The 16,360-nt window shown below is 38.0% G+C and overlaps 1 protein-coding gene across 11 annotated transcripts in view; it reads right to left on the bottom strand.

Moving 5' to 3' along the window:
- The window catches only part of sipa1l1 (signal-induced proliferation-associated 1 like 1), an 89,465-nt gene extending 82,068 nt beyond the window's left edge, over window positions 1-7,397 (bottom strand). For all 11 annotated transcript variants that reach the window (XM_066694889.1, XM_066694891.1, XM_066694890.1 and 8 more), the window contains exon 1: window positions 7,190-7,397. The gene's annotated coding sequence lies outside the window, so the exon portion shown is untranslated. The remainder of the gene's footprint in view (window positions 1-7,189) is intronic.
- Window positions 7,398-16,360: the final 8,963 nt, after the last annotated feature.

The raw sequence follows: 16,360 nt of genomic DNA, 5'->3' as shown, positions 1-16,360 counted from the left end.
ACACACAGAAAAAGCACTTTCATTGACCTCCACTCTAATGTCCAAGTCCCTGAAGCTTCTGATAATCAAACAAGAACACAGATATGAAATAGTAAATTTGACTCTGGGCTCATTAAAAGGGATATTTCATTATTTAATCCTTCTTTACATTTCCTACCACTCAACTCTGCAACCTACCAGGCTATTTACAGCGTACACTTAATCAAAGAAAGACGACAAGAAAGCTTCTTAACAGTGTATTATGAGTTTGTGGTTTATCAGTGTCAGTTTAATCAGCACTGACAATGACAATATGAGTCATCGTGTTTCACAGCTCGAGTTCCACTTAACAAAGGTTATTTGTAAATATGACCAGCCTTGAACAACAGAAGACAGAACATACCGAATCCTTTTGCTTCACCACATGTAATTTCATGCACACTGGATCTTCAACAATATATTTTTTTAATATCAGGAAGAAAGACAAGCAATGCAAAAGCCGTCGGCCTCTGAAGACTGGAGGCTGGTAAAATCTCTAGCAGAAGGGAAGAGTTCAAAAAGCCTGGTTCAGGTTGCACATTCAAATCCCATTTATGAAAACCAAATAGTCCCCATTTATCAAGCAAAAAAAATATTATTTACAATTCCCAGTGTAGATATTATGAATATCAATATTCACATGATTGGGAGAGAGAGAGAGAGAGAGAGAGAGAGAGGGGGGAGGACAAAATAGTGCAAATATTAAGAAGAACTTAAAAACACATCTACAAACCTTCCTACAGTACTTGGATTACCTACTATTTCCCAAGAGATCCAGATCCACAAAAAAATGTTGAAATACTCGAAAGAACAGTATCAATCGTCTCTTTCCTGGTATGAGGGTAGGAGGAGGACCTGTTTACAGTTCACATTGACAGAAACACTGCTTTCTCCTCCAAACCAAGTCTGTCATCAGTTCCAGTTCTGAGACAACTTGTTTGCAACTTGATGCAGCTGCAGAATGGAAATGAGGCTTTAAGACAACAAAACTGGTATTTGGTTCAATTATACCACAAAATGGTATATCAACATTTAAAACATGGAGGATTTTTTAAAATTATTTCCACTGCTATAAACAGCAGATGTTTAATAGCACTTAGAGCTTAAGCAGAACATGCAAAGACTAAACTATCAGGCATTAATCATTTTCTGTGCAGATGTGAGAAAAAAACTAGTAGATAATGGATAAATTAATGGATTCATGGTAGACTTAGATCGACTTATTTCACCATCAGTAACAACAATGATCAGTACGGTGGGAAAAAAAAAAAAAAAGAACTGAGTGGTATAAAGAAAAGTAAGTATTGACATAAGTTGCTGCTAATCTATATTAATGTGTCATCCCAAGTGTGCATTGGAAAAAGTACAGCATTAATCTAGGCTGGTTTTAACAACATTACATCCATCTGTATTATTGCAGTGAAGGTGGATGACCCATTAAGAGCACATATACGTGCACATTTTATATTAGGAGTCTGTAGTAACCAAAGCAATAGCTCAGTAATTAAATAGTCTCTGCTTTGGACCAGATTTTATAAATTCCTTTCATTTATTGGAATATTCTACTCATATGCATCCGTGGAACCATCTACTTCATATATCTTCATGAAGGTTTATATTTAGCACAATAAAATAACTGAGAAAGTAATGGTTGTTGCAAAATAATGCAAAATTGGAAACTGAACAAAACAGCAATGAAAAAATGTTGCCTGTTAAACAGGACCTAAAACAGTTAATTTCCCTTTTATATAAAGCACAACACATTGCAGTAATACACTGTGACGTAATACATCAGGAAATCACTATTGCCCTGTGAAACGGGGTTGAATTACATTTTAAGAATGTCAACTAAGTAATCACTACATAATTGCAAAGTTACAGCGCATCCTTAGATTTCACCCAGAAATGGCAACAGAGAGACAGGCCAATAATTATTGAGAGTCTATTGATCCACAGAACAATAGCTGAACAGCATGTAATTTGAGGCTTAGCACAGTATGATCTTTCGTCACTTTGGATGGTATATAGTCACGAACATTGGATGTGTATTTAACGGCACCAAAAAAAGAATATGAGGAGTGTACCAGCGTGTGTGACAGCAATTAGGACACCTCCACCAGACGGGTGTGAGTTTCGGTAGCCCGGAAACACAAGGCGATGTTATAGAGAAAAATCATAACATGGCTGTCAATGGAAAAATAGTACCTAACAGTCAAAACATAGCTCACATTAGACAAACCCCATTCTCAGTTAAACCAAGGGTGGTAAGTTGATCCTGGATTCAACAGTGCTTTTTTATTGGACGTGGACTAAAGACGTTTTGAAAAATGGCAGTAAGCCTAGTGCTTCTCTAGTGAAATGTAATTCCATACAGATTATTTTTCCATCAGGGAATCACAACAGCGGTGAAATTCCTATAGAACATATAATCCACACGGTGGGGGGACATTAGCTGATGGAAAAACATCCATCAAAGCCCGATTATATTGATTGCGCAGGTAGGTCCGGGTTTCATGGCGAGGTCTAATATCACTGACAGATCTTTATTCTTCCACAGTTTAAGTGATGATTTTAGAGCATCTTGATTGAAATTCTTCCCGCAGGCTCACATGCCTTCTCTGAGGATCACACAGTTTGATGCAAAGCACAGAAACCAGCTGGGAGTCGGGGGAAGGAAGATGGGGCAGACTATACCAGCTGAGACCCACTTGCTATTGGTTTCCCTGGTTATTAAGTTCTCTCCACCAGTTGCTTCCTTTTAGCGCTAAAGGATTATGGCGCAACAGTAGCTGCACAGACATGATACTGCCGTTAAAAATCTTACAAAATAGCAGTCCTCAGCATTCCCTGACTCATATCTTTTGGAAGACTGCTGTCCTTTAAATGCCATAAAAAACAACATCTAAAACATTCACAGCCCTCAACATTCAATGCTCTAAAGCTGCATTCACAAAAAAAGTGCGCACACAGCTTTGTTCCAATGAAACAAAAAAAGTATTGTTTTTTCTTCTATCAGTCTAGTCTTTATATAGTCCAACTTAATTAAATTAGGGAACCTTAATTTCAAGCATTTTTGCTTTATCATTTAAATGAGATTTTAAATTGATTATAGTTTTTATCTTGCTGTAGGGGGATGTAGCACCTTTTTGGAGAGAGAAACACAGTGTCAGGAGATCAGCGTTAAGCTGATTAAACATACAGCAAACTAAATTAAAAATTTGGGATGCTCGTTAAGAAAATAGCACAATTTACTATTTAAGACAGAATTGAGAACATGAAGTTGCAGTCCCTAAAGCAGAAAATGTAGTTTTATGATAACATTTATGCTCAAAACAAATCTTTCCCTTAGGCATAACTGAAAAATACTCAAATGAGAAAAGCAAGTAAAAAGCAATAACCTTATTTAATAATCCATAAAAGCATTTTCTTTGTGTTCAAAAAAGAAGAGCACACTTATTTTGAAGCAATGGGGTTTATATTCCAATATTTACATTGGTTTGGCAACCATTTAATCAGTATAGCCTCAATTTAAGTTTATACAAATTTGAATAAATGCCTATGGTCTCTCAAAAATAGTATTAAAGGAGTAAAACAATCTCCATTTCCCTGTCATTTAATTTCTTGCTTGGTGGATTTCCTATTATGCGTGTTCGGTTTGATTCTCTGGTGTTTCAGCTTTGATTGATTGTCATGCTAACTCAATAGCTGCACAAACATATTCTGACTTCACTGAATTAGAGGAAATGATATGCCAAGATGCATCACTGGTGTATCAGCTGTTGCACAATGGCTTTAGCAATGAAGTTCATATATTTTATTCTCTTGTGCCTTTCCTTCAGGTTAGCTCTTACAAATCTCCAAGATGCTATTTTTATTTGGAACATAATTGTGACTCACACTGAGCTAACAAAATAGCAGACTATAGCACAAAAAAAGGCATGGAAAATACAATATACTTTTTACTTGCCATCCAAAACATAACACCAAAGACTACTGAGAAGCAAGAGCAGACCTCTTTTGTATGTTTGTAAATTAAATGTATTATTATATTGCAAAAACAATATTTTGTGCCCATTTATGTTTTCACATGTTTTGCAATCTCTCAACCTCTTTGATCAATAAGCAATCAAATCAGTATGCAGAATCAAAACTAAATTATTCAACTCTGAGGAGTCATATACATGATACACAGGAACCTACAAATTCTGCCAAGAGCAATTTAATGTATACATGTAACAACGTTACTGCGTAAAGCCATACTAGTATGACACGTGAAAAAGGTGGGGACAAGTTTGAGAAGCATTCCCCACTGGAACACACACTCTTTCCTCGATTCTGATTTTAATCTGTACTTGTTTATAACTCATCTGTCATCCACTAACTGGGGCATTTTCAGAAACATGTGTGTTGCATGATCTTGTATTGCATTACTTAGACTTTAAATTATGTGCCTCTTTTATATTATGTCCATAATCTAGTTTCACCAAATAACCTTTTTTATTTTTCCATTTACAGAGATAATCTTCACTAACCCCATTCATGAGATTGTTATTTTTTTAACCCCGTCTTCCCTGATCTCATTTCATTTAACAGAATAAAGAATAAAGCCCCTGCAAAGCTAAAAGTCTCCCAAGATATGCTGTCAAGAGTTTTGAGTTCAACAAAGATATAGTGGTCTTGGTAAATTGATTAATATATATATATATATATATATATATATATATATATATATATATATATATATATATATATATATATATATATATAAATTAAGTGTATTTAACATCACTTGGTGTGACAACGGTGTTAAAGTTCAAGTGCCATCCTTGGAGAAGGAAGAGAGCAAAATTCTCCTGAACGTGACCAACATTCTGTGCAGGTCACCACCAGCCTGGGACAGAAGTACTGTACAATAGAAATCATCAGTCTCCAGTTGCTCTCAGGTACAGGAGGTATGCCAGCTGTTTTACCTCTGACATCACAAAGGGAAAAGGCCCAATCACAAATTCACACTTAGAATCCCCGTGATATCACCTTACCACCGGGCTAGCACTTTACCCAAGGTGTCAGGATGAGTCATCTATTAGAGCGCAGCCTAGCAACTAAGAAAATGACAGATATGCTCCAGATAGAAAGGAAAGAATGGAATAACGAGGCTTAATTGTAGTAACAATGGTTGCAGGTGTTATACCTACATCCCTTACTCCATCCATAGTCAAAACGAGTCGGCAGCATCATTAGGCATTAGCTCGGGAGAACCATTTCTCATCAAGAAAGAACTAAACCCACCCTCGCTCCCTTTCCTCACTTGAGCACTCTAAGTCTACAACCCTGTCTCACTGCAGTACTTTGAATAAACCACCCACACACAAGAGAGAAATTGGAGTGATGTAACTGACCTAAAATTGTTCCTTGGAGTTATTTAATCAAAGCCAACTTGGAGACCCAAAACTGTGTGGCTCAGCAGTCGGCACATTGTTTGTTTATTTGAACGATAGAGAAGATGCAGAGGCCAATAATGCACAAATCAATCAACTTGCACATGTATAATAGGGAGAGAGAGAGAGAGAGAGAGAGAGAGAGAGGGGGGGGGGGGGGGAGAGAAAACATGAGCACATTCTTTTAAAACCAGGAAGATCATTTTCCCAATTATAGCTAATTCATGTTTTATTACAATACCTGTTGGGATCTGGAAACTCCTGTACACATTGTACCAATTAAGCAAAAAGGTAAATATGGATGTATTTAAGCTTATCTAAACAGCTGAGTATGCAAATATACCCAAGGTAATAAGACATAACAAACACCTGCTACTGCAATTTCAACCTGCATTCTCATCAATTATAATAACACCCCACCAACAAGAAACCACATAAGTGTACTGAGGAAGATTATAACAATAACAAACTGCATCATTTACAGCATGTTATAAATCCAAAAGTGCAGCCATCAAGACCGTTGACCACAAATCCCAGATGATCATGTGTCCTAAAATATATATCAGAACCTGTTGTAACTAAGTTTTAAAATTTAAAGAAAGAATCCCATCAATGCAAAATCTAGAATGTTGTGGCTAGTGACTTTTTCATTTCAATCTAAAGAGATCTATGTATGGCTCTATATCCATTAAGCCGACATTGCATGACTAATGGTAGACTACTACAGTGATGAAAACCCAACAAAACTTGTCAGATTGTCACACAACCAGTAAAGACAAAAAAGACACAAGCAGCCCCTCTTTTTCAATGGAGAAGTGTCTCCACTAGTACTAGAGAGGTCCTTTTTTTCTTCAATTAATGCAACGGCAACATTAATGAGCTTTTACGAAAACGGTTCTAGTTTAATTATTAAAGTATTTTAATTGTTTTAGCTGTATCACATAGCCTTATGTTATTGATGTATACCTGCCAGCAACCACTGGTACAAACACGTGTCCTCTGCCCTGCTGTAAGTCAGCTGTTCAATATGGATCTGGGCTGCAATCAATCAGAATCACTTTGTGTGGCTACTGTGAAACAATACAAGAAAAATAAGATCCCGATCACAACCTTTGGCTGAACATATACGTCCTGGTCCAGCATTAGCTCGGACAAAATGCTGTTACATGAGAATACACTGAGAATCAATGCACCTGGATCACAATAGCAAGATGTGAAAGAATCGCGATACTCATCCTCTCTATAAAGATTACAAGGACGGAGTGGATATATATAGGACAAAAGAGGAATAATCCGCCCCAGTTATAATTAAGAGCGGACTTCACAAACACCTTGCAGTCTATATAAAAACACACACACACACACACACACACACACACACACACAAAGGTTCAATCAACATTAAAACTGCATGATCGCGACATCACCGCCAATTCACACAACTCACCAAGAAGTGGAAAACCCAGACAATGAGACCTGTCGCGGGTTCAGCGCTGCGGTCGGTGCTGCAAGTCCTCAAGCCAAGGCAAGAACAACCCCCCCCCCCAAAAAAAAGACAAACACGAAGAAGTCTGAACTTATCTACTTCCCAAAACCTCTCCTGCTTCTCCCCCCGGAGTGGATGGGACCTCCCGCACAGCCCCCACTGGAGGCTCACCCCGTTTCCATCCCAAATAAACAGACCCATGCATCGCTGCCAGGCATCGCAGCTCCGCACGCTGTTTCCAACTCACCTTGCTTTCTCGCCCCCCGAAGCCTGTGGTCTCCCACCAAATCCTTCAGTGTCTGCCCTCACTCACACATGCCGCCGGCGTGTAACACACAAAACGGGGCTCCTCGCCACAAAAATCCCCGCTTGTTTTCCCTCCCGAGCGAAAGTCCAGCTTATTATCCCGCGATGTCGCTGCAGCTGAAGTTGGAAGTTGGTACAAAGTTGCAGCTCCGCCTCGCTGGCTCTGCAGCTGCTGGAGGGATGAGGTCACTGCACTCGCCGCGCAAGTCTCGCGAGGTGCGGGGGTGTGACGTCAGAAGGGGCGGGGAGAGGCTCTGGAGAGCGTTGCCCCGGCAACAGCAAAACTGCGGCGCTGCAGTCGGCGTGGAGGGAGACATGGCCGCCGTCGCCATCAGCCTGCTGGGCTCTCAAAACACGACAGGGCAGGCTATGTGCCCCCCCACCACCCCCCTGCGATCACTGGAGAAAAAGCCACCTCTGTCAACGACCCCCGCCATCACTTTCCCTCTTGTCTGTTGACGTGCATGTGGGTTGGGTGGCACCTGCACAACAGCATGGCCAAAGTGCCCTCTACTTTATTTCAGCCCAGCATCAATCAAGAAGAGATGTGCCTTGTAACAACAGTCTTAATGTGCATCCTTTTTTGTTGTTGCGATAAAGAGATGCATGCCTGTTGATTTCAGATAATGAAATGAATCGGATGTATTACTTGAGGAGGTCTGTGGTTGAAGTATTAGAAACAGTTTTTTTGTAGCCGTATGCTATGGGTGTCCTACTTTAATTGGATACTTATTAACTCCAGGCTCAACTGGTCTGACTGGATATTTTGCTACGGTTTTAAATAACTGGAAATCTAACGAGAAGCCGATAAAATTAGGAACAAGAAAGGACCTGAAAGCAAATGTTGTGTTTGGTTCAAAAAGGTTTCTACAAAATGAATAGATATTCAGTATTTAAGGAGTATGTGGAAATTGACATCCCAGACTGCTTTTCACTTTACTTTTATTGCTGCACTCCTCACCTACAAATTATGACTGCCTTCACATTGATGCAGACCTCCTAAAATTATCTGGACGGTGTTATTTCTCTGTGCGTAACAGAAACGGATGAAAAGGATTCATCGAGGAGGAGAAGAATTGTCACTTAATTCATGTTAAACAAGATGGAAAGAATGGTAGACCACTAGAAAAGCAATCATGGATGATTGAAAATCTCAAATCAACCCAAGGACTTGAACTGCAGTGGAAGCATTATCCACAAGCACTACTTTGTGCCTGAACAATCAAAGACTCGAGGGACACATTAAAACTGAACTGACTGGCAGCTAAGATGCACTGAATCTTTTTCAGTCCTTAATGCTCAATCAACTGTCATAGCTATTTGAAGTATATTTGCGTTGAACACTGCATGAATAAATATTATTATACGTACAGATTTATTTTATTGCATTGTCAAAAACGACAATATTTTCAATTTAGTTTATGCACTGTGTATCAATGGGAACATCTTAAAATACAATAATTATCCCATAATGATACAAATAATAATAAAAAATGACTCCATTATATCAGCTTAAGCAATAACATGCAAGCTTGAGTCCCAGAGATGCTGTACAATGAGTATTACACAGCTCAGAGAAAATGAAAAGCAATGCTTAGATATGAAGCATCCACTGTCATTGCACATTTCCCTATAGAGCTCAAGACTGAAATTAAATTACACCATTACTCAGCAGTTACAGCCCATGCCCTGGTTTAATCAGCACTAACTCCACAATCAGAAAGGCACTACCTTTAGCAACAAAGGGAATCTTACAGGTTTGGCTAAATGTTCTTAAAAAGTGGCACATTAATAAATACATTGTGGTCTTTTACTTTAAACCGTGCTCTTGAAAATTCATTACTATACAAATAATTCCTATCCTTGCCCTGGACAAAATATAAGAAATGATATTAAACAGTGTTTCATACCTACAGAAAAGCAAAAATACTGTAACCATTAACCAAGTTTGTTTATTTGTTTGTTTATTTGTTAGGTAGATAGTTTTAATTTCAAGGACCAGGAAACTAAAAGCAGGAGCACAAATTGAGGGATGTGAGAAGGAAAGTGTGGCGCTCCCTCTACAGTTTAATCCTTTTACTACACGTGTGACCTTGCCTCAGTCTGTGGAATTCCTCACTGGGGTTAAACTCAGTACAGTGAAGAATGGCTCCATTCATCGGCTTCCCTTTTCTGGCACTAATGGAACATGACATGAAAAATTGACAGGTTGCTTCCACAAAAATAGGATCTTTGTTAGACAGTACAAATGGTATGATGCAGCCAGTGCTTTCTTTGAATTAAAAAGCTTCACTTGCAGTGAAATCACGCCTGAGAAATATGTTCTAGTGTAGCTAAATATCTCCTCTTCTAAAATATTCAGCTGGCAATCAGAAAAGATACCGTATTATGTTCTCTGTTTTGTAGAGAACTTTCATTAAGTAACTGTCACCTAATAATTTCCACCTAGGGTATTATACTCAGTCTCATTAGTGTAGGAATACACTAAATATTGCACAAGAAGTACTGAATTGAAACCCCCCCACCCCCTTTTTTTTTACAGCTGATGTAGGTTAGTGATAAGACGGTGGAAATGTTCTGGAAATGAATTCAGCAGGGTTAGTTTTAATGTCAAGGGAGAATGGAAAAGAGGCCACTAGTTTAAATAATTTCACTGATCATTTGTAGTGAGCCTTGAGATCTTAGTTCTCTGAATCTGAAAGGTAAATACTATTTTTTTTTTTTTGCTCTGCAGCATATCTCACTGTACTTTCTCAACTTTGCACAATTGTCAAAGCTAAAAGACAGGAAGTAACACATACAAGTCTGTGAGTGTTATGTATGCTTGAACGAATACTGCTTGGCTTCAGGTGAGTCTAATTTGCATCTCCTGCTCGATATATTTGAGATATTTTTCAGTCTAATTTTCATGGAACACTTGACACTTAGTAAAATAATCCAGGCAGAACTAAAAGTCACATATAACACATATGATTATATGTGTTTACTAATAAGTTATAACACAGAAGTGTTTTCAGCATTATTTTAATATACACAGTAATACATTTTAAATAACTGTAGTAAATTAGTCCATTCAAGTCAGTGGTGTTCTCAGCTATTGTGTGAAAGTGCAGAGATCATATTTTCTATCATGTACAAGTGCCTATTTTTACAAGAGCATGCATAGGAAGTTCATACATGAGTGAGAGAGTATGTAGTTTGCAAAGCAAGATTAGTTTTTACTTGTCAGATGCCTCTTCTGGCCTTAAGAGGACATGTTTGTGTTTTTTTTCTGATTGAACACTCTTGAGATCATCTTTAAAATTGAATAGACACTTTAACAATGACTAGGAGCACAATACAAAGACATCAGGCATTCATTCAGAAGCCAAACTGAATGAAATGATGCAATCATTGTAATGAAATATAGATGGAAAACACTTTCAATATGTCATTTTATATTGTGCTGTGACGTAACGTATCTGTTCAGCATATTTTAATATATGTCTTATGTTTATTTGTTAGGTAACCTAACAAATCAGAAACACTCCATATACATCACATGTATGTAAAAACATTTTCAAAAAATATAATTTTAGTATTGAGAGGCAAAACAAGTAGTTCAACTAATAGAATCACCAAAGCTTTTTTGGTATGTAAAGATGGAGGTTGGTCTTTACTTCACCCTATTCAATTTAAAAGGCTAATGCATGAGACACTTGGAAGATTTTTTTTTTCAATCATTGTGCAACCAGCTTCCTGCTGCTAGTTTTTATTAGGCATTCCTTCTTAATGGAGCTGAAGAGAATCTCAGTGGTAAATAATCAGAGCCAGAGCTGTCGTGCAATAATCCAATGAAAGATGCATTTAATCTCCTCTTTGGCTGCAGTTGTCCAGGACCAATAAGTAGAAGATCACGGGCTCTCTGGCTGTTCTCTTCATTATAGCTGGCAGACTCCGCCTTTCTCTCTCTCTCTCTCTCTCTCTCTCTCTCACTCTCTCATTGTTGTCAGACTCTAGGTCGGCGCTTCAATTAAAAAAATGAACTCAAATTCTGCAAGCTAGGGCTTCAGAGTTTTGCAAGACAGTCCAGCAACCCCCTTAATCTCAGTTAAACTAGTACAATAGTGCAAAACCTTGCATATCGATATTCATTCAATTCTAATCTTGCAGACCTTGTAGGTCACCTTGGATAAAGGCCTCTGCCTAAATGAATAAATACTGAAATAATGCTAATCAATACACAGTGACTATCAGCAAAAAAGTGATTTCATCGCCTCTTATTGGATGAAACTCCAGAAACGATCATGGGAGATCTATTGACAATGATGCTGGAGAAACCTGCTGATGATGATGTTTTAAACACACATACACAAAACATACATGTGTCACACCACTTTGGTGATCTGTACTTGGCTGCAATCCCTGAAGACTTTCGTTTCATTTTATGTGACACAGCTCCCTCCTCCCCCACATAAACAACAAAAAGCAAAATGCAGATTAGTAGCCAAGCAAGTTAGGATGATAGAAGCTGTAATCAGAAAAGCTTGTCCTGGGTAAGATTGAAATAAAACTACTGATTTTACATTGTTGATTAAAGTTATTATTATTGAGGTTTCCTCTCTAGTTTAAAAAATCAGCAGGTATCATTTTATAAGGCATCATCTGAAACATTTGCATCCAGAATGGTTTTCAAACGTTCCCCAGTGATTAAATGTTGCTATATTTTGACGTCAGTTCTCAAATCTGTTGCCTTAAAATAGAAAATTGGAAATAATAAACTGTTTGCTAGCCACACTGAACAAAATACAGGTATACTCTGTCATTTGGATTTTATTGGATCAGATGTATAGGTTATATTTGCCCTTTCTGAAGAAAGAGGTATTAAAATTAATAAACAAATACAAAATCCTTACCAAAATAAGAAACAGTTCACTTTCTGCACGATTTAGACTGCAACAGGTACACTCCAGAAATAAAACCTTCGATAAAGAATTCATGTTATCCAATTTATTCATAAACCTGATATGGAAATGAAACAAAATAAACAAACATTTCCATGATATTAATAAATAACTTTGACAACTTGCATATTAAATAAACTAATCTGACAACCCACAGTTTGAATATCTTTGACTTTTACATTACTCAAATCTCTTGAAATCGTAAAAGTAGCATATTTGTGGATTTTCCAAAGAGATATCAGGTCTTACAGTTTTTTCTCCCATGTCAAACTTTCATCTACTTTGATGTTGATTCTTTTGCAACATCCCTAAAGAGACCAAATCATATTTTAATCATTGGCCTAGATCTAAAATGGGTCTGAAGGAAGCCTTGTTCTGCTCTGGTTCATCTGGTCCCAACAGCGACAGTTTGTGAAGCCAATGGAAACACAGGAGAAGTGAGCATCGTGGTGTCTTGTCTAAGTAGCTATAGACTAGCGGGTTGACTCAAAATGTACAGCCCAAAGGAAGACCATTTGTCTCAATGTTCGACACGACCAATAGTAATGGTCCATCTGGTCACGTGACCCTGAAGATGTGGCCTTCTGATTGGCTTAACCTGACAGTTGTCCTGTGCCTTGTAGGTGACCATCTAGACCAACACAACTGGAGAGAGAGCTGCTGGTCTGTCATAATGGTCATAATTACAATGCTAAAAACACAAATGTTTTAAAATGTAAGACTCTTTGCAAAGAACCATTTAAATATATCCCTGCCTCCTTAGTATTCACAGAAGATTTTTTCTTGGGCGCGACCTAAATTGACTGATTTCATGTACCGTTCTTGTAAACACCCACCTAGACTGCTTTGTAGGAAACAATTTGTGACAAAATAAATGTTTTCTTTTTTTCAAACAAGAACCAAGCAATTGTACAAAATGTGTTTTATAAGTCAACAACCAGTTGTAAGGAAGGAAAGGGTCTTTCCTAATTCCTCCTGGTTTGTTTATTTATCAGCTATTTTAAATGGCAGATTCCACTGATACTACAAACAATATGATGTCTTGCAGTATAGACTAGCTGTTCCTAACTCACACCAGTGTCATAATCACAGACATTCAGATACAGACACTGATGGCCCATTGAGACATGTAGAACAGGTGCCAACATGCAACAACAGCGTGAATAATACAATCTCATATTATTTATTTTTGGAGCAGGTGCAAAACCACTTGCCCCTGCATTTCAGCTGTGTCTGCCTACTCCTACTGCCTACTCCTTCTGTGGAAGAGATACAGACTTAGCAACATCATAAAACCTGAAAGGCGGACTCCATATTTGGTCTGATAAGTTATAGCTACATAAATCATGTGGCTTGGTTCTGTTTTAATAAAGGAAAATCTTGTGTTTACCAAGCTATTAACCAAGAGACTATTGTGAAAGGTAGAATAGAACACAAAATGTCTCCAAACAGAAAAAAAGAAAGCTGGTGAAAATCAGTGAAGCTCTTATTTCACTTTGTGGCTCATACCTAAGGAGCTTAAGACTGTGTATGACTCAGTCTTCTGTGACTGCTCTGTGGGAAGGTGGGAGGAGAATGACATCATTCTGTTCTCAAAAGTGCCTTCAGGCAGGACCCCCCACCTACACTCACACCCCCACAAAATGCACATCTGCCCCGAAATAAAACAGAACATATTTTTTGGGCTATCCTGAGGAAACATTTTGCAAAATTCTGCAGAACTGGAAGCGAACCCAACCAATGGGAGTGCCGAACTGAGCCAAGGTGTGATAGGATTTCATTTGGTGGACAAAGTCTTCCTGGGTAGAGCCAGTTCTTTTGTGACAGTTCTCCTTCTCAGTTCACCCCTTCCCTACCAGCATGGGACTCCATCCAGATCATGGGAAGTAATGATAGTGACTGGGACAAAGGCAGGGTGATTAATCTGCAATGTTCTCACTGCAGTTTTAATACGATTGAGGAGAGTCCATTGAAAAGAGAAGATTAGTGAAGGAGCTTGTTTAATTTTTCATTTTTTTATATATATATTGCCTTTTTAAATTTGGGCTGAGTATTCAAGCAGTTTACCACAGATCTTATAATGATTCCTTCCCCGTGCTTTTGTATGTGATTATCTACTTCTTGTGCAAACATTATTCTTGTGATGTAAGGTGCTATTCATCCCACTCTCTTCATTTATCCCGCTGCTTTAATCCTCGCTCTGATATAAAGCTGTTCGCCGTTCAATGGCTCGATTTTCAGTGCCATCTCCATTCGCAGCAATAACGGAGGCAGTGAAAGCGAGAAAGTGCCCTCTGCTGAGCGAAGCAGGAGATTTTTAATTAAGACCAGAGACGGCAGAAGCCAAAGTGTTAAGCCACCGAAATCTCATTCCGACTGCTCAGTTAGACCTCCGTGCAGTTTCACTGTAAGCACACAAAACATTGAACAGTAATTCTGGTTAAGACGCCCAGAATATAGTGATTTTTCTCTTGAATATCAACTGTGAAATATCCTTGGACATATTCACTCTGGCACAGCTGGCTAGATGACAAATTCTAGTTCGTAACAAATAAATACACGGCAGAAGCAAGACTGACAACAAGTCATTTATTTTGTCATATAATCAGGCTGAATTGACTCACCTGGCAAACATCCACCTCATAGGAAAATAGGACTGTACATGTAACACAGCCATGTGTGTGGATTGTGGGTAGGGAGGAACCAGTTTCGTCGATGTTTGTGTTAAGACTCAGTTATAGGAAGAGATTGTAGATTGGATGCCGGTACATTTTGTGCTAGCCTCACTTGAATGCACCGAACATTGAAAAACAAACAAAATAAAATAAAACCGCAGTTCTATTGTCAGCCATCTTGGTTTTGGATTAGACTCTCATCAAAATGTTTTGGTGCACATTGTTTGTACAACGGCCGCCAGTTACCAGATCCAAACCAAATCTCTCCGCACAGTTCACACTTTCGACAAATCTATGACAGTGAAACCATTCAAGACAACAGGTAATACTGGGCTAGACTTCATTGTCTTACCCTTATATGTAGGACCAGCTAGAATTACAATTGTTTATGTGTTTGCTCATTTGATTTAGAGTCCTCAGGATGTTATTGTGCTTTTGTTGGCCTAGATTCACTCAACAATAGGAAACTCTACAAGAAAACCTCAGCCCTGACCTGTGTAGACCTTGTCTTTATGATCTACATCTACTGCATTGTTTGGAAAAGGGCAGGATAGGAAGCTTACCTGCTTGTATGATAAATCCCTGGATAAGAAACTTGATAAGAGCATAGACTCTTTTCAATCACTCTCTGTTCCCAGGGTGTGATGTGTCACTTCATAACTGAGATTAAATGAAAGGACTGTAATTCATTTCCATTGGAGTGATGCTTTGTCTGCGGTTCTGAAAATGATCAAAACCTCCCTCTCCTGTGTTAGGTGCTCTTGGTTCTGTAAAAGGAATTGGCAAGGCAAATATATCCTTGAGGCCCAGCGCTGGCTTATTAATCACTTGTGCAATTAATTTGATTTGGTTATGTGAAGTCTTGGAAAAGGAGGGTGCTTTGTCATCGCTGTCTAGAGCAGGTTCCTTTGGATAAAGGAGCGATTGAGCAAACAAATATTAATCAACAACCATTAAAAACCTCACAAATGTAGAAACTACAGTTTTAACAGTGATATAGCAACATATCTTTCTGATTAATGTATACAATTAGTATGAACATGAAATCAACTTTTAAAACCATGCAAGGAAGAGCTCCTTTAAGGAAATCAAACAATGGGGAAGATTATTGTCATTCTGCTTTTGTTGGTTTACAAATGCTGTATTAACATTTATTATCATAAATTAAATTCAACTTAATTCCTAAGAAACCCTCAGTTTGTTTAATTAGGATAAAACATTCTGTAAAGTCTGCAGTCTTGAATTCAGTAATGTAGAGCAATACAATCACCTCATATTTCTAGCATAATTCCAGGTATTATTTTTAAATAATTGTTTTTTATCTCTTATTTCTTCCGTGATAGGCATTCTATATTTCCACTGAAGAACTCTGTAACCTATGTAATCTTAATTAATCATAAAAACATGCTGTGTGTTCAAAATATTAAAACGATGGTATTTGAAACATACTCATACATTCCACATATGCATTTCTTTGACATTCAACATCTTAAC

The sequence above is a fragment of the Amia ocellicauda genome, chromosome 21 (genome assembly GCF_036373705.1).
Source record: "Amia ocellicauda isolate fAmiCal2 chromosome 21, fAmiCal2.hap1, whole genome shotgun sequence".
Taxonomy (NCBI): Eukaryota; Metazoa; Chordata; class Actinopteri; order Amiiformes; family Amiidae; genus Amia; species Amia ocellicauda.
The sequence above is the reverse complement of the archived record's forward strand: the minus strand, read 5'-3'. Positions and strand labels throughout refer to the sequence as shown.